Source organism: Schistocerca cancellata, chromosome 1 (genome assembly GCF_023864275.1).
Source record: "Schistocerca cancellata isolate TAMUIC-IGC-003103 chromosome 1, iqSchCanc2.1, whole genome shotgun sequence".
NCBI classification, from domain to species: domain Eukaryota; kingdom Metazoa; phylum Arthropoda; class Insecta; order Orthoptera; family Acrididae; genus Schistocerca; species Schistocerca cancellata.
The window spans coordinates 530,703,948-530,725,843 of NC_064626.1; positions in this window are offsets into that span (position 1 = coordinate 530,703,948).

Here is a 21,896-nt window from a genome sequence, read left to right on the forward strand (position 1 = left end):
TCACACGACGAAAGATCCGGGCTGTACGGAGGTTGCTGCAGTGTTTCCCTACCAAATCGCTGGAGTGTAGCCTTCGTCCGATTGACAGTGTGGGAACGGGCGTTATCGTGCAACAGGATGATAACGTCCAACAGCATTCCTGGGCGTTTTGACTTTATGGCATGTCGCAGTTTCTGCAAAGCGTCTTCATAGCGGTGCGTGTGTATTGTTGTTCCGCGATCGTGGAATTCGACGAGCAGACGGCCCCTCCAGTCGAAGAAAAAGCTCGTCATGACATGCCCGTGTCGGAACTTGTATAAACAACTTCGGATTTTTCGGCGAGGAAGTGTGGCATGTTTCGACTTTTGGCTTTGCTGTTTGCCCTCAGGCTATAGAAATGTTGTCGGACGCTATCATCCTGTTGCACGATAACGCCCGCTCCAACACCACCAATCAGACGAAGGCTACACTTCAGCGATTTGGCTAGCTAACACTGCAACATCCTCCGTACGGCCTGGATCATTGACCATGTGGTTTTCATATGGCTGGCAACTTGAAGAGAAACACAAGTGGACGTTTGTTTCAGTTGAATGAGACAGCGCAAGACTGGGTGCGGTTTTGCATCCGTCGGCGATAGACCGCTTTATATGAAACACGAACTGTTCGTCTCGTTTTCCAGTGAGATAAAAGATTTAATACGTGTGGTGATTACTTTTTAATGGAACCAAAATGGCATCACACCCTTGTACGATTCTGGCGGGCGTTAGATTTTATTTATTTATTTATTTACGTTTATGACGAATTTCAGGTTTCTGCACAAAAAACAAGCACTCAATCTTACCACCTACCATTTACCAGAGAAAAAGAGAGTAGACGTACCCCCCCCCTCCCCACCTCCTCCCGATACATAATGAATGGGAGTTTACAGAGTACTAATTTAAATTTTAAGTGAATGCAGAGCGTAGGCGTAGAAAATTCTCAAAAGCAGCGAATTGGCGATAACTGTAGAAACTGGAGAAGGCCCTGCGCCAATTCGGCAATGGTTCCATATTTTTGTGTGTATGTAATTCTACCTGATGCTGTTTTGACGAAAAAATAATAATTTTGTGACAGAAATAAAACGGTGATACATTTATGAGCTACGTTTCGGAACACATAGGACGTATTGATCCGACATCTAAAAAGCAAATTAATTGCATTTTATCGTGGTTATGGAAAACGTTAACACCGTCTGAAAATCATAGAAGCATCAAATGAATAACAAAGGATTTCGAAACCCGTCACACACACGAGCGCAACGGAAGTGTAACTCGACGTTCACGCTCCAGTTGGCGCTAGCAGGTCGGCCGTTAGCGCCTGTGACACAATAAATCTGCAGGCAGACAGCGCCGCCGCTGCCGCTCGCGTCCCCGCTGTCCAAAAAATAATTACGTCGCCGGCGGAGCTACGTCAGGCGCAGCGGAAGGCGTCAGCGCACGGAACGAGAAATATTCATGGAAGCGCTGATGCGCATGTCGTGCGGCCTGACACAGGGCGATAAAGACGGCCGCTGTTGATCGACGGCCGATGAATAAAACCTAACGAAACACGCCGGTGTCAATTTCAATAAAAGAGAAACTTTGTTAATATTCCGGCAGTTCGGTCAAAGGTACGGAAAAATGTGTTACGTGTCGTCAACCGGTCGCATCGCAGTGACACCGTACGGATTGTTCTTTTAAGTAATCATACAGTTTGAAAAACGCATTCCTAGCTGTAGCTGCAGATTTTGTACGTACTGGTCCTTGAAACTATTGACGTTCAGCCAATACACAGTTCTGAGTTCGTGGTAATGATATTTCTTCTAGATCTTGTTTCCTGTACAAATCTTGCTAACTTTCTACACGAATCGTCAGTTACTAATTATAATTCAGAAGTGAAGTGGAAGGAAGACAAGGATTTCTGGTCAGATGAGTATCGGGTAATATCAACAGCAGCAGAAAATGGTATAACAGGTGTAGGATTCGTTATGAATAGGAAGGTAAGGCAGAGGGTGTGTTACTGTGAACAGTTCAGTGACCGGGTTGTTCTAATCAGAATCGACAGCAGACCAACACCGACAACGATAGTTCAGGTATACATGCCGACGTCGCAAGCTGAAGATGAACAGATAGAGAAAGTGTATGACGATATTGAATGGATAATGCAGTATGAAAAGGGGGACGAAAATCTAATAGTCATGGGCGACTGGAATGCAGCTGTAGGGGAAGGAGTAGAAGAAAAGGTTACAGGAAAATATGGGCTTGGGACTAGAAATGAAAGAGGAGAATGACGAATTGAGTTCTGTAACAAGTTTCAGCTACTAATAGCGAATACCCTGTTCAAGAATCACAAGAGAAGGAGGTATACTTGGAAAAGGCCGGGAGATACGGGAAGATTTCAATTAGATTACAACATCGTCAGACAGAGATTCCGAAATCAGATACTGGATTGTAAGGTGTACCCAGGAGCAGATATAGACTCAGATCACAATATAGTAGTGATGAAGAGTAGGCTGAAGTTCAAGACATTAGTCAGGAAGAATCAATACGCAGAGAAGTGGGATACGGAAGTACTAAGGAATGACGAGATACGTTTGAAGTTCTCTAACGCTATAGATACAGCAATAAAGAATAGCGCAGTAGGCAGTACAGTTGAAGAGGAATGGACATCTCTAAAAAGGGCCATCACAGAAGTTGGGAAGGAAAACATAGGTACAAAGAAGGTAGCTGCGAAGAAACCATTGGTAACAGAAGAAATACTTCAGTTGATTGATGAAAGGAGGAAGTACAAACATGTTCCGGGAAAATCAGGAATACAGAAACACAAGTCGCTGAGGAATGAAATAAATCTCAATCACTCCAGGCAAATGTCGAGATGGTTCCTCTCAAAGGGCACGGCCGACTTCCTTCCCTATCCTTCCCTAATTCGATGAGACCGATGACCACGCTGTCTGGTCTCCTTCCCCAAACAACCAACCAACCAATGAAATAAATAGGAAGTGCAGGGAAGCTAAGACGAAATGGCTGCAGGAAAAATGTGAAGACATCGAAAAAGATATGATTGTCGGAAGAACAGACTCAGCATACAGAAAAGTCAAAACAACCTTTGGTGACATTAAAAGCAACGGTGGTAACATTAAGAGTGCAACGGGAATTCCACTGTTAAATGCAGAGGAGAGAGCAGATAGGTGGAAAGAATACATTTAAAGCATCTATGAGGGTGAAGATTTGTCTGATGTGATAGAAGAAGAAACAGGAGTCGATTTAGAAGAGATAGGGGATCCAGTATTAGAATCGGAATTTAGAAGAGCTTTGGAGGACTTACGGTCAAATAAGGCAGAAGGGATAGATAACATTCCATCAGAATTTCTAAAATCATTGGGGGAAGTGGCAACAAAACGACTATTCACGTTGGTGTGTAGAATATATGAGTCTGGCGATATACCATCTGACTTTCGGAGAAGCATCATCCACACAATTCCGAAGACGGCAAGAGCTGACAAGTGCGAGAATTATCGCACAATCAGCTTAACAGCTCATGCATCGAAGCTGCTTACAAGAATAATATACAGAAGAATGGAAAAGAAAATTGAGAATGCGCTAGGTGACGATCAGTTTGGCTTTAGGAAAAGTAAAGGGACGAGAGAGGCAATTCTGACGTTACGGCTAATAATGGAAGCAAGGCTAAAGAAAAATCAAGACACTTTCATAGGATTTGTCAACCTGGAAAAAGCGTTCGACAATATAAAATGGTGCAAGCTGTTCGAGATTCTGAAAAAAGTAGGGGTAAGCTATAGGGAGAGACGGGTCATATACAATATGTACAACAACCAAGAGGGAATAATAAGAGTGGACGATCAAGAACGAAGTGCTCGTATTAAGAAGGGTGTAAGACAAGCCTGTAGCCTTTCGCCCCTACTCTTCAATCTGTACAACGAGGAAGCAATGATGGAAATAAAAGAAAGGTTCAGGAGTGGAATTAAAATACAAGGTGAAAGGATATCAATGATACGATTCGCTGATGACATTGCTATCCTGAGTGAAAGTGAAGAAGAATTAAATGATCTGCTGAACGGAATGAACAGTCTAATGAGTACACAGTATGGTTTGAGAGTAAATCGGAGAAAGACGAAGGTAATGAGAAGTAGTAGAAATGAGAACAGCGAGAAACTTAACATCAGGATTGATGGTCACGAAGTCAATGAAGTTACTGCCTGCTACCTAGGCAGTAAAATAACCAATGATTGACGGAGCAAGGAGGATATCAAAAGCGGACTCGCTATGGCAAAAAAGGCATTTCTGGCCAAGAGAAGTCTACAATACCAGCCTTAATTTGAGGAAGAAATTTGTGAGGATGTACGTCTGGAGTACAGCATTGTATGGTAGTGAAACATGGACTGTGGGAAAACCGGAACAGAAGAGAATCGAAGCATTTGAGATGTGCTGCTATAGACGAATGTTGAAAATTAGGTGGACTGATAAGGTAAGGAATGAGGAGGTTCTACGCAGAATTGGAGAGGAAAGGAATATGTGGAAAACACTGATAAGGAGAAGGGACAGGATGATAGGACATCTGCTAAGACATGAGGGAATGACTTCCATGGTACTAGAGGGAGCTGTAGAGGGCAAAAACTGTAGAGGAAGACAGAGATTGGAATACGTCAAGCAAATAATTGAGGACGTAGGTTGCAAGTGCTACTCTGAGATGAAAGCACAGGAAAGGAATTCGTGGCGGGCCGCATCAAACCAGTCAGTAGACTAATGACCAAAAAACAAAGTGTAACATCGTTTTATGGTATGTTGTCTCATTCTGTGTCGAGTACAGTTGTGATGGCCTACTATCATGGAAATAAGTTTGTTTGAAAGCAAACAACCTAGTTCTACAGTTACGTAGAACAGAATGTGACTCTATACGCTGTAGAAAGTTCCACAAAGAAGAGAAAAAGTCTCATATGTTACAGATGCCAAGCAAAATTTCGTTACTCCATTACAGCTACCACCTCTACTAAGTATCAGTAATTTTTGAGAACTTTTCTCCTGGCGAAAATCAACTGCGTCGATAAAATATTTTCAAACTGTCTTAAAACCAGACCAGAGCGCAATAAAATATTTATTGAGAATTGATACGTGGTACTTACTGGGATTAAGGAAAACGTGGAGAGAGGACCCACCAGTATTACTTTCTTTTCTCATAACCTGTTTATTTAAAAATATATAACCATAAAACTTTCTTTAACAAAATTAACAAACTTGCAAATTTTTTTGACCTTATACCTTAAGTTGAATAAGGTTTTACAAAAGAAATCTGAAGTGCTGTACTGCAAAACAGCAAACAATACGACAATGATTACATGACGACCGGACCAGAAGCACGCCCGTAATCGGGTGAAACAGCGGTGTTTACTACCGTACTGGACAAATGGTTCAAATGGCTCTAAGCACTGTGGGACTTATCATCTGAGATCATCAGTTCCCTAGACTTAGAACTAAACTAACCTAACGACATCACATACATACATGCCCGAGGCAGGATTCGAACCTGCGACCGTAGCAGCAGCACGGCTACGGACTGAAGCGCCTAGAACCGCTCGGCCACAGCGTCCGGCCCGCACAGGACACAGCCCTTCTGCAACACATGAAAACTTCATAAGCACCATTGATGACAAGAGTGATTCAGTTAGTCAAAACAGATGACGTAACTTTTAATTTGAAAGCTGTATGTCGAAAGGTGCGGGGTTAAGATGCGCGCCTGTGCTTAGATGATAAACAGATTAGGAAACAATGTGACAGTGATAAGACTTACTTCAAAGCAACCAACCGCTTAATTTCAATCGGCAACCAAGATGCGACAGGATCCCAACCCGTCCCGCCCTGCTGACAATTTTATTTCGACTAAAGCCCTGGTGACAGTTGGCTGTTAATATTTTCAAAGTTAAACTGTCAGTTGTTAAGACCGCTCTGAAGGAACGTTTTAAGACATTACTTTTGCACACTTATTACAAGAGAACTACATCTAAAATACAGCAATAATGACCCAGCCTTTCAAACACAGCAATGAACAGCTTAGTACAACAGGTTGGTCACATTATAACTAATGACTGAGCAATGGAGTTACGATCAAAGAATTGAACCGGTTAACATCTAAATCTAACCACAAGGTCCCTCTTTTGTTTAACGGTAACCTGTGCCTTACTACAATTGTTTCGGCTGTATTTACGATCAGCAGCTGATTCATTAGAACATTAATGATGGGGGGACAAATCACAAAGGAAATGCAATGTAATAGCGAGACAAATTTTCAAGTGACAACTAGTGTCTTAGTACAATACTGTTGCCTATATCTACGACTAAAGAGCCGACCGAGTAAAACTCGGAGGGTCGGATATAAACCAGAAAATAATGAGAAGGGCAGGTAGAAAATGACACATATCTCCATGAGGATTACAGAATGTTACTCCCCTTTAACAGTAACCAGTTCCATGGATCCACGGTGCATCACGGTGGTTACTGAGTGATGCCGACGAAAGCCAGGTAGAAGAGGGCAGCCAGGCCACGAGTGGTCATCTGACATGAATGTTGCCAACCAACCAACGGGATATAGGCCTACTGCTTGTAGTCAACGTTGACCCTGGTGAAGTACTCTCGTATCTTTGCTCTGCAGAGGCACTCATTGCGCAGCTCATGGCTCCGGCTGCTCGGACCACCTCTTGTTCCCACGCTACTGCCAATCCTCAAACTTCATGCCTCTCTCTTGGGCCAGCAAACCCCAAACCCTATATATATATATATATATATATATATATATATATATATATATATATATATATATATATATATATATATCGGCAAGCAAAGAGATTCTAAGAGCACAACCCAAAGGTACCATCTCTTTCTCATAGATATTGACACTGGGACTGGGGTCGCAAGAGGGAAAGTCGATACTACACCTGAGCCAGTGGCGCCAGACAGAACACTCAGTGGCGCCACAGCTCAATCTCCCCTCTCAAACCTGAACAAGCCTCCCCTGGGGCTAAGAAACCCTCACTCGGCTGGAGTGTTTAATCTGACAGAGGAACGTTCCTGACGTAGACAAGATCCCGTATCTTCCCATTAATGAGCGCTTGTTTCTACTATAGTGACAGACCTGACGATCTTGTGCCTTCCTAGTATTTCCCCGAGCTAAGAACCTCCAGAGTGATAGATGGCAGCAAAAGATTATTTACCTCCCACAGATAAATTGGAGACCGGGGAATTCATGGGATATGCAGGCATTGGACTAGCTGGGGTGGTCTGGGATGCTTCATGCCGTGCGGCGTTAAACGCTGAGTTGAAACAGGGCAAGGTGGTATCCCAATTCTTGGTCGATTTTTGGTGGTTAATTATCAACGCTAACTTCAGTTTGCAGTTAATCCTTTCGGCAAAGGAAGCCTGAAGGTAATAACGTGTGGTGGTGACATGTTTTATCCCATTGCCTAAACAGAATTGTCTAAACGACCTTGCCAGTAAGCCAGGAACGTTATCCGTAACCAACACCTGCAGTGGCACGAACCACTTAAACATATTAGTAAGATGAGAGATGATGATAAGAGCGGTCACTACCCAGCTAGGTATCAACCAAACGGACCTGGAGAAGGCGTCCACCACCACAAGAATATAATGAATTGCCTTTTTTCGTACAGGGAAGCGGGCCCACATAATCAACAAACAATTTGTCCAATGGATGCTCTTCCCGTTCGGACTGCAGCAATCCCCTCGCCGGGGAGTTACTTGGTTTTTCGCTTCTTACGGTATTGGCATTCTTTTACGAAACCTCTAATGTCTTCATAATGTGTCGGCCAGGTCAGCTGCTCCTTGACTTTCTAAAAAAATTCAAATGGCTCTGAGCACTATGGGATTTAACATCTGTGGTCATCAGTCCCCTAGAACTTAGAACTACTTAAACCTAACTAACCTAAGGACATCACACACATCCGTGCCCGAGGCAGGATTCGAACCTGCGACCGTAGCAGTCCCCCGGTTCCGGACTGAGCGCCTAGAATCGCTAGACCACCGCGGCCGGCCCTTGACTTTCTCTAAGATTTTATACAGACCTAAATGTTCTACTACTGGAGAGTCATGGAAGTACCAGAAGACCGGAATATCTAAGGTTCGTGGGAGACAGGACCTACCAATGCTTTCACACAGAATGCCGTTCTTCAGAAAATATTCACTGGCTTCCTGACCATCTACTATTTAGTTCCTGAGCCCCCCCCCCCCCCACAAATGGGTCTTGTTCTTGTTCAGTTTCAAATTATTAAACAGTTGGGGCACCTCAGTAAGGATAGTACATACAGAACCCAGGTACACTCATATATATTCCAATCCAAGGTGAAGGCGGTGAGACGCTTAGATTCTTCCGTTAAGGGTATCTGATAATAACCGAGCTGCTCCAGGAAACAGGTGAACAGTTGTGAAAATCAGCCAGTGGCACCGATTCCCAGATCACCTTTCCATTGAGAAGCCTGTAATCAACCACAGGTCATAAACCCTGCCTCTGATCTTTAGATACTATGAAAGCGAGTGAAGCATAGGGGGATGTGGACGGTCTTATGACTACATATTTTAACAAGCCCTCAATTTTGTGATGCAATATCTTTGTCCTATGTGGCGACAAGCGATATGGAGATTGGCGAACCGGCACATCATCAATGACACGAATATGGTATCTGTTAATATCCGTGACTCCCCACCTGTGTAAGGTGGCAGATTAAATGAAGGTCCATTTCGCACCTTACATGAGAGTTTTTATACATCGTGATGGGAAGGTGAATATGAAACCAAATTTACTTCGGCGAAAATGAGCAGATTTGCATATAAGTATGTAATGAAAAGGGATGGCAATCTACGGTATTACCACACAAATCCTGTATACTGCATGTCAATGAGCAGAAGGTGAAACAAGCAGATAAAGGAAACGCATTGTTTGGAAGCAGACACGAAGAGTGCTCCATGGTCAGTCCAACAGAAAGCTCTTAGGGGGCATCCCAAGGCGAGAGTCAACAAACGAGCGCCAGGTGACTCATGCAGGAGAGCAAATAGTGGGCCACCAGAGTGGGACGGAAAGAAGCTTTAGGAAACTGCATTTCGGAATTTCCAAATGGATACGAACAAACCAGTGACTCAGTTGATCACGTGAACAGCGCATTGTACACTCATGCTGCATACATGTAACTTTTAGGAGTCTGGAGCTGGCACAAAATGTCCGATTGGCGGAAACGAACTAGGAAGGAGTAAAGTACCGAGATTTTGATGCAGTTTAACGGTAGAGCCTTAGTGATTGACAGAGAGAGTTTCCACAAAATTAGAGGAACGCTGCTATTGGTCGGAAAAAACTGTGAGGTGGATCACAAAAGGACCCAGGTGGGGGACAGTTTTGCTACGAGAAAAGACCGAAATTTTCGGGGACACTTTCCTCTGAACTGGCGTCAAGTGCAGAATGGGACGCATAATGCTGTGTACGATGCAAAGGAGTAATCTGTGTGAACACTGCGTTCACAGCGGCGGACATTCAGCTACATACTAGCTGTAGTGTTGTTGAGCTCCAACTGCGGAGAAACGAACCAGCCATTTAGTATAACTGTTCTTCCAAGAACTGAGAGTGCATTGTAATATGCACACTGGTCCACCCATGCACATGCATATCACCGTATTTCAAGATTAGGGATGAGTGCAAGTTTTCTCACCTCACGAGAAACATAGGAGAGTTTCTGCAAATAAAATCAGCAAAGGTTTTGGTTAGACTTTATAGGAATTTCAAAGGATGAGAGCAGCCACGCAGACGACAGCTCATCGCAGCTAAGGTAAATACTGCGAGCAGAGGCATAACTTGTTGGTTCACCAGTTTGCGACCACTGTAAACTTGAGCAACCTTGGGTAATCTTTTGCTCAGCTTGTCACAAAACTAACCATCCTCCGTAGACGTGATTGTCATCCTAAATAGTACCGAACCTAGAACCGGAATTGGATGATTTACCGTAATTTTTACCAAATTCATGACATAGTAGTAAGAATAATGTTGTAAAGAAACTTCTAGTTAAAATTTGATATGGTGTGTTTAGAGTTATTTCACTTACTCAGGACGAGATGCGTTATCTTGACAAATGTCCTAACATTGTCATGTTGTAAACTGGGTAAATTCGTGTATTTCTGTGAAAAAAATTTCAGCATTTAACACCAATTTGTTTACAGCTTAAACACCGTTGTGCTCTGTCTTAGAATAAGGGTCCATTACTTACCCCAGTAATTTATTCTATAGACGTCAACGCACTCAAAGAGTGTTTATGCTGACCTCTGAGGAAAGTGAAAAGGAGTGAAGTGTCAGACCTGTCACAAAGTATGTCAGGAAATTCTCCCAAAAGTTCATTTAACTCTTTCTCTTGTTGACTTGAAAGGTGGTCTACCCCAAGCAGGCACGTGTTACTACTGGTGTCACGTCGCATCACCACATGAGCACATGAACAAAAGACTATTCGATCGTTGGGGGAAAATTTGAAATAAAAGGTCCGGGTATCAAAATCTAACACCATAAAGGCATTATGGATGAAATCATGCGCTAGATTTAAGTAAGGCACCAGTTCCTTAACTAATAAAAGCTTGACAGGCCATGAAAATTCACACACAGAAATATTTCCCCACACTCCCCCTCACGGAGGTAACTCTTGGTCATTGGCCACTCAACATCTCTCAATCGAGGGATGCACTGGAGCTAATCTACGTAAGTGTCAATACTCAATAAACTACTCGTAGTTGAGGATTGACACAGAGCTGCCTGAATCTAGTAAACCACACAACGGTTCGTATCCTATAGCCTTACAAACAAATGATAAAGTACTCGTGGTGGCTGCCTGTATACTACTACACCACCCCTGTCTCCGAGAACTTTCAGATTTGTCAGAAGTGTTTCACTACAGTTGAACGTATCTCAATGCCCTGCAAACTAGCCGGATTCTGGAATTTCTTGATCTTCGCAGGCACGGTCGTCTCACATCACATCTCCTGACACTTGCCATCATGACCAGCAAGAGACCTTCTGTACAAGCGCCCTTTTTAAATGAATCAAGGCTATTTTTTTGAAGAATTGTTTAGAAATCCTATGCAAGCATGTAATCCCGTAAATTTAAGTTCCACTACCGTGCCAATCGATTACAAACATGAGAACCTTTCAAGTATTTCACCTACCTTTAGTTTCCTCAACTGTCACCATTTAGAAATCCACTGGATGTGTTATACTATGTCTTATGCATAATGTAAAACACGTAAAATTTATGAACGAATCTTTTAAAAATGCAGTGCTACCCTGGATATTATATCATTTTCTGTTTGTAAGAAGGTTGATTAGAATGTAACATTTTGTCCACGGTGATATCAAATTTCCATCGCCCTGAAACTCAGAGTACAGGAATACTACTGTTTTCTGTCCGAAAGAGAGTGTGGTTCCGTTACAACTAGTTGAGAATCTATGGCATGAACCTACTATTACTACTACTACTACCTCTACTGATACAGTTAAATGGAAACCTATTTAAATGCTTAGTATGAATCTATTGTTCCTGCTTTATTGAATTCGAAATGGGACCTACAGTTTGAAACTACAGAGTAAATGTACTAGTACTACTACAACAATCACTAATACTCAAACATTGACAAAATGTCTTAAATAATTATTGCAGGACATTTTTCTGCACAAGCACCCATATAATAGACTGTGATAGAAGGCTCAATCCTGCTATGGTATGAGGAGCACTCACATTGATGTCTTAGCCGTCATATTTGTTTGACCTGAATGCATCCAGAATGTTTTAAACGACCACCTCTATACCTACTAATTAAGACAATCGTGATCTCAGATTCCTATAGGTCTGCATGCTCTATCCACAATCAATCGTAACCGGACATGTGAAGCGCTGTGTAACTACTAAGAACAGGCTGCTCTATCACGACCATCCGCAACTTTGGCCAGCAAAAGACGTCCCATACAAGTGTTTCGTTGGAGGAAGCATACTATTTATCAGCAATGTTTCTGAAATCTTGTGGAAACATGTAGTGTCCATACTATGACGCGTATCCAACAGATCAAGGCAACAAACACTAGTGTTTGTCAGAAATATCTACGAGACCTTCATCTGCTTAGTTGTGGTTCACTGTCGTATCCGATACGCTTGCAAGTATCTCGGATATAAACCAAGTCGTTCAGGTTCGTAGCTACAGCAATTTTAAATCAGTGGCGTGAACTAATGATATTGTGTCAGCGCTATGTGCACATTCTCCCCAATTGTTTCATAGTTTCTGTGTGAGAGAAACTGAGGCGATGTTGTGTTCTGTTCTGAACTTGTTCATGATATTAGACAATATCAGCTGCTAAGTTTGAGCCTCAAACGCCGATGTCACGCATTTATTTATTTCCTTCAAAGAGTTCTCTTTCATCTCATTTCTAAGTGAGATGTATGTTGATAATGATTTTTTTGTGAATATAACTGATAATAAATTATGAAAAGCTAACATTAGACACTAGTTAAAACCAGAAGCAAGTTTGAAATAAATGAACGTTTTTTACAGTATCATTCTGCTAAGCTACAAATTGTGTAAGCACAATTGACTATGCAGCCATGGCGAACTTCCTTAGTTAAAAGTTTTGATTCGAGTGATTTCTAGTTTGATGTCTGACATTTGCCTTAAGATAAATCTCAATAGGTACGAAAATTTCTGGATGTTGAAGAACTAAAGCTTCTTACTGCTTACTGAACGGATGGAAGTTGTTTGTGGTCAACAGTTTCCTTCAGATTGTCAACTGATGCAGAAGGCCTACCACGTCTGCCAAGTTAAAACTTTCGCGAGCTGAAGTACCATTGTGCATGTGATTACCTTGATGAACTGGTTGTTTATAACAAGACCTTTGGTAAGCACCTTCAATTTCTTAAATAGGTACCGTTCCACTTGTGGTGGACAGCGTCAACGGTGAAACCTACTATGGTTAATGTGGCCTGTGCTAAGATTTCTTATCTGAGCCATTAACCGTCTACCAATGGGGATAAAAATGACCAATAGTACACGGAAGCCATTTAAGAAGTTACCTCCCCCCCCCCCCCTCTCCTGGATGAGACTGGAATTCCGCCGTCCGGTTTGGCCGTGCGGTTAAAGGCGCTTCAGTCTGGAACCGTGTGACCGCTACGGTCGCAGGTTCGAATCCTGCCTCGGGCATGGATGTGTGTGATGTCCTTAGGTTAGTTAGGTCTAATTAGTTCTAAGTTCTAGGCGACTGATGACTTTATAAGTTAAGTCGCATAGTGCTCAGAGCCATTTGAACCATTAGAACTGGAATTCCAAGATTTATCATAATGGTTAAGTTTTTACAAAAAATGCCTTGTTATCTCCCCTTACTGGTCACCACCTTAAATTAAATTCTTCGTAAAGAAGAGAAATTTCAGTGGCCAAATACCCAGTGGTCGTCTTTTAATGTTGAACCAGGCTCTCGGCAAGACCGCCATGCTATCCAATCCGGATTTTGCTTAATTTTATTTTGCAGAGTGACGCTTCCAATCTGCAGTAGCTGCAGTCCCGTTACGTGAATTTGATGAAGGCCGTCGCGTATGCATCGAGAGCTGTCTCGTCGACTTAGGTTAAATAACCCGTATTATTTTTGGAATCATTGATATTTTTATTTGTCCTGGTGAAACTTAAATTCTATTTGGAGCATAGACATTTCTTGTTAGAAACAGACAATCAGGTGCTAAAGTGGATACTGGCTAGGCCTGTAAGAGCGGCAGGTGGAATGTGCAGAGACTAGACTGCCAACAGGCGCAGCATTCTGTGTGTTTCTCATTTCAGCTTTCCGGTTTGCTGTAATGCATGTAAAGGGTACTGACAATCAACCAGACAACTTGCTGAGTTTACTTTTAGTGGGGATCAGGAGGCAGCTGATATCATTCAATAAAGTGATGTTCTTCAACGGAGTGCAGCTGCACTAACCGAAGTTCCATCACTTTTCGGGAATTTGAAGGACCTGCAGGAGTATTAAGGATCATCTGCTTTTGTAGTCATCAGTCTTCTGACTAGTTTAATGCGGCCAGTCACGAATCTCTTTACTGTGCCAAACTCTTCGTCTCAGAGATGCACTTATAAACTATGTCCTTAATTATTTTCTGGATGTATTCCAATCTCTGACATGCTCTACAGCGTTTACCCTCTACAGCGGCCTCTAGTACCGTAGATGTCTTCCCTGATGTCTTAACAGATGTCCTAACATCCTGCCGCTTCTTCTTTTCAATGTTTCCCGCATATTCCTTCCCCCGCCGATTCCCTGGAGAACCTCCTTATTTCTAAACTTATCTGTTCATCTAATTGTAGACATTAAACAATGGAAACTCCTGGTAGGAATATCAACAATGTAGGAAAAGATAAATTAATGCTCACCATAAAGAAGTCAAGTTGCAGAGAGGCACAATTAAAAGGCACTCACATACAGCTTTTCGCCACAGCCTTCATCTGTAAAAGGGAGACACAAACACACACACACACCATTCACATACACATATACGAGCGAGCAAACACCCCCCCCCTCCCCCCACACACACACACAATTCTACTGACTCCAGATCTCGGGCTGGAATGTAACATCACGTGAGATGCAAGCAGCAATCTAGAGGAGGCAGGGAAGGGGAAGGAGAAGGGATGTAGTGTATGGGTGGGGAGAGAGAAGAACGCTGTCTGATGGAGAGTGAAGGGACTAGACTACGAACAAGCACGGCGTCAGGAGGTTGTGGGGCAGGGAGGTGGGGAAAAAGAATCAAAAAAAGGAGACGAGCAGGTAAAGACGACAGATGCATTGGCAGAGGGCTGCAAATAAACAGTGTGGGAAATGAGCACGTGAAGGTGATGACAGGACAGAGGGGATGGAAACTGTTGGGTGGAGGGTGTGCAGAAATTATGTTACTGTGGGTTGAGGCCAGGATAATTACAGAAGTGGAGAATGTGTTGTAATAATAACTACCATATGTGCAGGTCAGAAAAGCTGGTAGCGGAGGTAAGGATCCAGGGGGCCCACATAGTGAAGCAGTTATTATCTTGGCCTCTACCTACGGTAACATACTTTCCCCACACCCTCTGCCCAACAGTTTCCACCCCCACTGTCCTAGCAACTCCTCCCCGTTCTCATCTCCCATCCTATTTATTTGCAGTCCTCTGCCAATGTATCTGCCCGTCCTTCCCTGCTTTTCTCACTTTTTGCTTCTTTTTTCCCCACTTACCTGCCCCACAACCTCCTGACGCTGCGCCTGTTGGCCATCTAGTCCCTACACACTCCACAGGACAGTGTTCGTCTCTCTCCTCATCTATACACAACTATCTCTTCCCCTTTCCCACCCCCTCCAGACTGCTGCTTGTAGCTCACGTGACGCTGCATTCCGTCCCAATATTCTGAAGTTAGTGGTCGTGTGTGCATGAGCTATGCTTGATTTTGTGTGTGTGTGTGTGTGTGTGTGTGTGTGTGTGTGTGTGTGTGTGTCTGTTTTACTGACGAAGACTGTGGCCGAAAGCTACATGCGAGTGTCTTGATTGTGCCTGTTCGCAAACCTGACGTGTCTTCTTTACGGTAAGTAGCAATCTATCTTTTCCTGTATTGTAAATTTTAGACATTGTTCTATAGCATCACGTCTCAAACGCTTCGTTTCTCTTCGTCTGTGAATCACTATAATGCAGTGCTGTGCTTCAAACGTACATTCTCAGAAATTTCTTACTCAAATTAACTCCTATGTTTGATACTAATAGACTTCTTGTGGCCAAGAAAGCCATTTCTACCAGTGCTAGTCTGGTTTTTATGTTCTCCTTGCTCCACATGTCACAGGTTACTTTGCAGCCTATGTAGCAGCATTCCTTAACTTCATCTACTTCGTGATCATCGTTTCTGATATCTTCATTTTTGATATTCCTCATTACTTTCGTCTCTCTTCGATTTACTCTCAGTCCATATTCAGTACTCTAAACAATTCTATTCAACAAAATGCTTTAATTCTTCTTCAGTTTCACCGAGCAAAGTGATGTCATCAGCAAATCTTTTCATTGATATACCTCCACCTTCAATTATAATTCCACTCTTGAACCATTCTCTCAGATCTATCATTCATTATTCGATGTGTACATCCGTGTCTTACACCCTGTTTAATCCGATCACTTCGTTCTTGGTCTTCCACTCTTATTGTTCCATCTTAGTTCTTTTATATATTATACATTACCCATCTTACCCCATAGCTTACCCTTCCTTTTCTCAGAATTTCGAAATTTTTGCAGCACTTGTCACTATCGAACATTCTTTCCAGTTCGACAAATTCTATGAACAGTCTTTACTTTTCTGTATTCTTGCCTCTGTTATCAGCTGCAACGTCAGAATTGCCTGTATTGTGCCTTTACCTTTCCTAAAGCCAGACTGATCATCATCTAACACGGTCTCAATTTTCTTTCCCATTCTTCTGTATATTATTCTTGCCAGCAACCTGACTCCACGAGCAGTTAAGCAGAATGTGCGATAATTTTCGGACTTGTCGGCTCTTGTAATCTTTGGAATTGTGGATGAAAGTGTATCGCCAGATTCATAAATTCCAATCACCAGTGTGAATTGAGGTTGTGTTGCCACTTTCTCCGACGTTTTTAGACATTCTTATGGAATGTTATCTGTCCCTACTGCCTCGTTCGATCTTAGGTCTTCCAAGGCCCTTTTAAATCCGGTTTTTAATACTGGATTTCCTATGCCTCCTATATCGACTTCTGTTTCCTCTTTTATCATCTTTTCAGACACGTTTTCTCCCTTCTAGACGCCTTCAGGGTACTCTTTCCATCTATCCATGCTCTTCTATTCGCAGAGGAATTCCCACTGCACTCTTAATGTGACCACTCTTGGTTTTAATTTCACCAAATACTGTTTTGACTTTTCTGTATGCTGAGTCAGTCTTTCCATCAAACATTTCTTTTGCAGTTTAGCCTCTCTGCACTTTCTATTTGTTCCATTCCGAAGTATTTCTGTATTCCTTAAATTCCCTGCACATTTTTCCATTTCCTTCTTTCATCGGTCGACTGAAGCATTTCTCCGTCAGCCATGGTTTCCGACGTTTTTTGTACCTATATTTTTCTTTCTAACTTCTGTGATTCCATTTTTTAGAAATATCCCCTCCTCTTCAACTGAGCAGCCTTTGAGCTTTTCTCTATCTATAGCTTCAGAGAACTTCAAGTGTATTTCTCCATTCCTTAGTGCTTTCATATCCCAGTTCTTTAAATATTGATACTTCTCTTAAACTTCAGACTACTGTTAATCCCTACTGAATTGTGATCTTAGTCTACAATATATCTGCTCTTGGATACGCTGTACTGTCCTGTATCTGATTTCCTAATCTCTTTCAGCATGTAATCTAACTGAAACCATCCCGTACCTCCCGGCTTGGTATACCTCCTCCTCTTGGGATTCTTGAGCAGAGTATTCGCTATTATTAGCAGATATTTATTGCAAAACTCAATTAGTCTTTCTCTTCTCTCATTCCTACTACTATGCCCATACTCTCCCATAACCTTTTCTTCCACTCCTTCCCCCACAATCACATCCCATCTCCCATGATATTATATTTTCTTCTTCCTTTACATACGGAATTACCCGTTCGGTATACTCGTATACTTTCCCTGTCACTTCATCTTCATATGCGATGTCGGCATGTATACCTAAACTATTGTTGCTGGTGTTAGTTTGCTGTGGATTCTGATGAGAAAAATCCTATCACTGAACTGTTCGTAGTAGCTCACTCTCTGCCCTATCTTCTTGTTGATAGCAAATCGTACTCCCGTTATACCATTTTCTGCAGCTTTATTCAACTGACCATAAATCCTTGTCTTTTTTTTTTTATTTCACGTCACTGATGCACGCTATATCTAGATTGAGTCTTTGTGTTTCCCGTTTCAGATTTTGTAGCTTCCCCACCACGCCCCGACTCGTAGCACGTTATCCTTTCTTTGATTATTCAGTCTTTTTCCTCATGGTCGCCTGCCCTTTGGCAGTCCCTTTTTTGACATCCGAATGGGGGACTAGTTCGAAATCTTTAGTCAATGGAGGAACTATCATGACACTTCTTCAGTTACAGGCCACGTGTCCTGTGGATACACATTATGTTTCCTTACTGCAGTGATTTTCATTGCCTTCTGCACCCTTATGCAGCTGATCATTACTGATTCTTCCGTCTTTTAGGGGTAGCTTCCCAATCCAAGAGCGAGAGAGTGCCCTGAACCTCTGTCCGCTCCTCTGCCTGCTTGTACAAGGCGGTTGGCTGGATGAGGGTGGCTTCTTATGTCGTAAGTCCGCCATTGCTTATGATTTTTATTCAAAACGTTAGCTGTGGCGGGGTTCGAACCCTGGACGGAGAAAGTTTTGATTAATAATCAAATACTGTACTTATTTTATTCTTACTCTGACTCTTTATATTCTGCGGCACTTCAGGCTTTGGCCCCTAACTGCGGCTATGCGAATTGGTTATTTTTTCCACATGTTGTGTTTTACTTTTTTTTGCTATAGTGCTCCTTTTTTTTTTAATCTGTGGAGTGAAGTTCGCGATGTTGCACTTAGCCATGGAGAAATCCTTGCACGTCTCATGGAAATAAAGGGGAATTCCTTGGGGATCATAGCATCAAAACTCCACGAATAGTGCATGAGATCAGATCAACTGCTCATTGCAAGGACATTACAACAACTAGGCGGGTCGTGGAAAGCACTCCAAAGGAAGTTGGAAAAGTATTTCCTGTATTTCGGATTAGGACAATAGCGTAACTTTCGTTCGCGTAACTCCAGAAATCGATAACACGCTTCTCGCCAGTTGCAAAAACAATTTCGAACTGCAAAGCCACGGAACCAGTTCACGAGTGACTCTTCGTATGCGAGTAGTACAGGTCAGACGGGAACAACATCATGTGTGGTGTAATGTGGTGAGGGCTGGTACATGTGAGGCAGACCAGAATTCGCTGGACCAAGTCCTGACATCTACTGCTGCTTCACAAAAGAAGTGATGATTGTCCGTGTCCGGCACCCCGCACGCGACGCAAAACCAGTAGTCGGCGAGGTGAACTTGGTGGAGACGAGGACATCCAAACACTCTGTCAATCAGTGCTAAGCCGAAAAACTGATTATATGATGGCCATCAGTGTACCAATGCGTTACTTACCTGCTCAGTTTGTGAGCTCTTTGTCTTGAATAAATCATTCTATTTTTGCGGAATTGTAATCATTTGATTGTACATACACACCACATGTAAGGCTTCCTTTCCATTCGTGGAGTGTCGTTTTTCTCCCCCCACCCGTTATTTTTTTTCTCCTTAGAGCGTGGGTAAGACGGCTGTATCAGATGAAACAAAACGTCGTGGACAATGGATGGGCAGAAAGCATCACATCATAAATACCCGGGCTCCCTAACCGCCTGGCGTCGATACAAGCCAGAGGTAGTAAAAACTTGGCACACAGTGGAAGCCCTCCTGCGCGGCACTTGGTGAATTACTGCCGCCAGTGGAAGAAGACCGTTATATAGCGGCGTGCCCGCGCGCGCCCCTGACTGTACGGCTTTTACTGCTGGACACGGACACGCGAGTGCTGGACTTACGAGCGGCCTGCCCTCCGCAGACTGCGGGATTACACACCGCGGCCGGCCGGTCGCCTCGACACGGTTAAGCCCTGCTCGCGCTGTCTGTCATTGCCTGCTGACCGTGGATCGCAGCGGGCTGTGTGCTCCAGCCAGGTCAACACGCAACCTGACTAATGACGCCACACATTGAGACGTGTTGCAACGCCAAGTGTACCGCTATGTATATATTTGGGAACCTGAGTCGCAATCTTTGCTGTTGTGGAACATAAACTGTCATCCGTTGGAAGCCTCGTACATTTTTCTGAACGGAGGTCACAATATACGAGGGTAGTCTGAGTAGTTTCCGATCTAAAAAATTATTAAGACATTTTTCGTTCAAATTTATTTTTATTTTTCACCGTAAACTCCTTGTAAGTTTATACACTTCTCCCAGCGATGCTCCCATCTATTTAACCCCTCTAAATAATAATTAGTGTCTTTCTCTGTATAATAGTTGTTTAGGAAGTTAATGGTCTCTTCATTCGACAAAAAATCCTGTCCTCCGAGCTCAACTTTAAGCCTAGGGACCAAGAAAAGTAGGCTGGGGCTATATCTTGTGAGCAAGGAAGGTGATCAAGTAGTTGATACCACAATTCGTGGATTCTTACCGTGGCATCCGCTGAAGTGCGAGACGGTAGAGTGAGTAGTAGTGGCACTCAGCGTGCACATTTTCGGTCAGTACAGGACATACACACACAGATATGCTCGTAGCTTCTGTTAGCTCCCTCACCTCAATTCGACGGTTCTCTAGTACTATTTGGTCAACCGGAGCAATATTATCGTCGGTGGTTGCAGTTTATCGACGTCTCGAACGCTCATCGTCACTAAAACTAGTAAGACCATTTTTAAATTCTGGGTATAATTTCACAGTTGGTGCAGAGTCATCGCACACAGCGACCAACTCGTCTTAATTTGCTTCGACATATTTCCTTCCAAAACCAAAAATCTAACCACAGCTTGATGCTTGATTTTGTCCATTTTCACAGAAACTCTTCCATACACATACACTGACTAAAACGTCTGTCAAACAACAACTGTATGTATAAAATGGCTGAAATTTTGGTCAGTTCCTTACAGCGCATGTGCAAACAAATTCCTCAACTATATTGACAGTTAGTGCTATTCTCACACTGAGGACAGAAAATTTTCAGGCTACCCTCGTAACAACAGTAGGAAGACTTGAGTGAAAATACTGGGAAAATATTCCCATTTTTACTCAAATATTTGTCCCGCGAAAGAAAAGTAACGCCTCTGACCGATATTTGATTGATACACTCAAACGTAGGAAATGCTTTCGTAGCGTAAAGAAAAATACAAGGGGATTTCAGTGAATGCAGTATTACGATCGAAACACTCTGACCTCTAAAAGTGTCTGAAAGTATATTTTACATCATTTCTTACAGAGAGGACCCGTTCAATGAAGGTGTTAAATCTCACTTTGCATGGGCTAAAACCTATTTCCAGAGAACATGAATCACAGTGGTCACTCCCCTTTCAGATGGGCTGTACTGATCCGTTATGATTCTAAACAGATTGGCTCCAAATTCCTTCGATGTCTGCTGTTATGCCAACTTCATCGGGACTCGAAACAGTGGAACAGTATGATAGACTTGATCGTATTTTTCCACAACCTCTCCAAAACGTCTAAGTCTTCTATTTCCTATCACGTCCTAGTATTAGACGTAAACACGTATGAGATATGACGTACTGAAGACGTTAACTATTAACTTTGTAACAGATACTATTCACGCTTTCTCTTTGTTATAGTCGTTATCTTACATTTATCGTTATCTTACATCTATCCACAATTAAAGAGACCTCCTAACCATTACATCAAATGGTGTTTTGTCTAGTCTTTGCTGCAAATTTTCCAACGACGATACTTTGCACAAAACTGTCACTAAACAGGCATATAGTAACCTACGGAATAACTTGTTTAAGTACATTGAAAGGATAAAAGTTCCTATTACGGTTCCTTGTCGCAAGCCGATGTTAGTTTCGTTTGTATGGAATATTTGCCGCCCAGTACACCGTACTAAGTTGAATTAATTACATAATGATGACTACGAATGGAAAACGTTGAGTTATTTTTACAGAAAAAGAAAGAAAGAAACATTTTTTAAAGCCGTTGTGTTCTTGGTACTATCTTACATCTCCCTACACTTGATCCACGGGTCAAACCATAGAGAAATCTTTTCAAATATAAATATGCATTGGTAGATTGC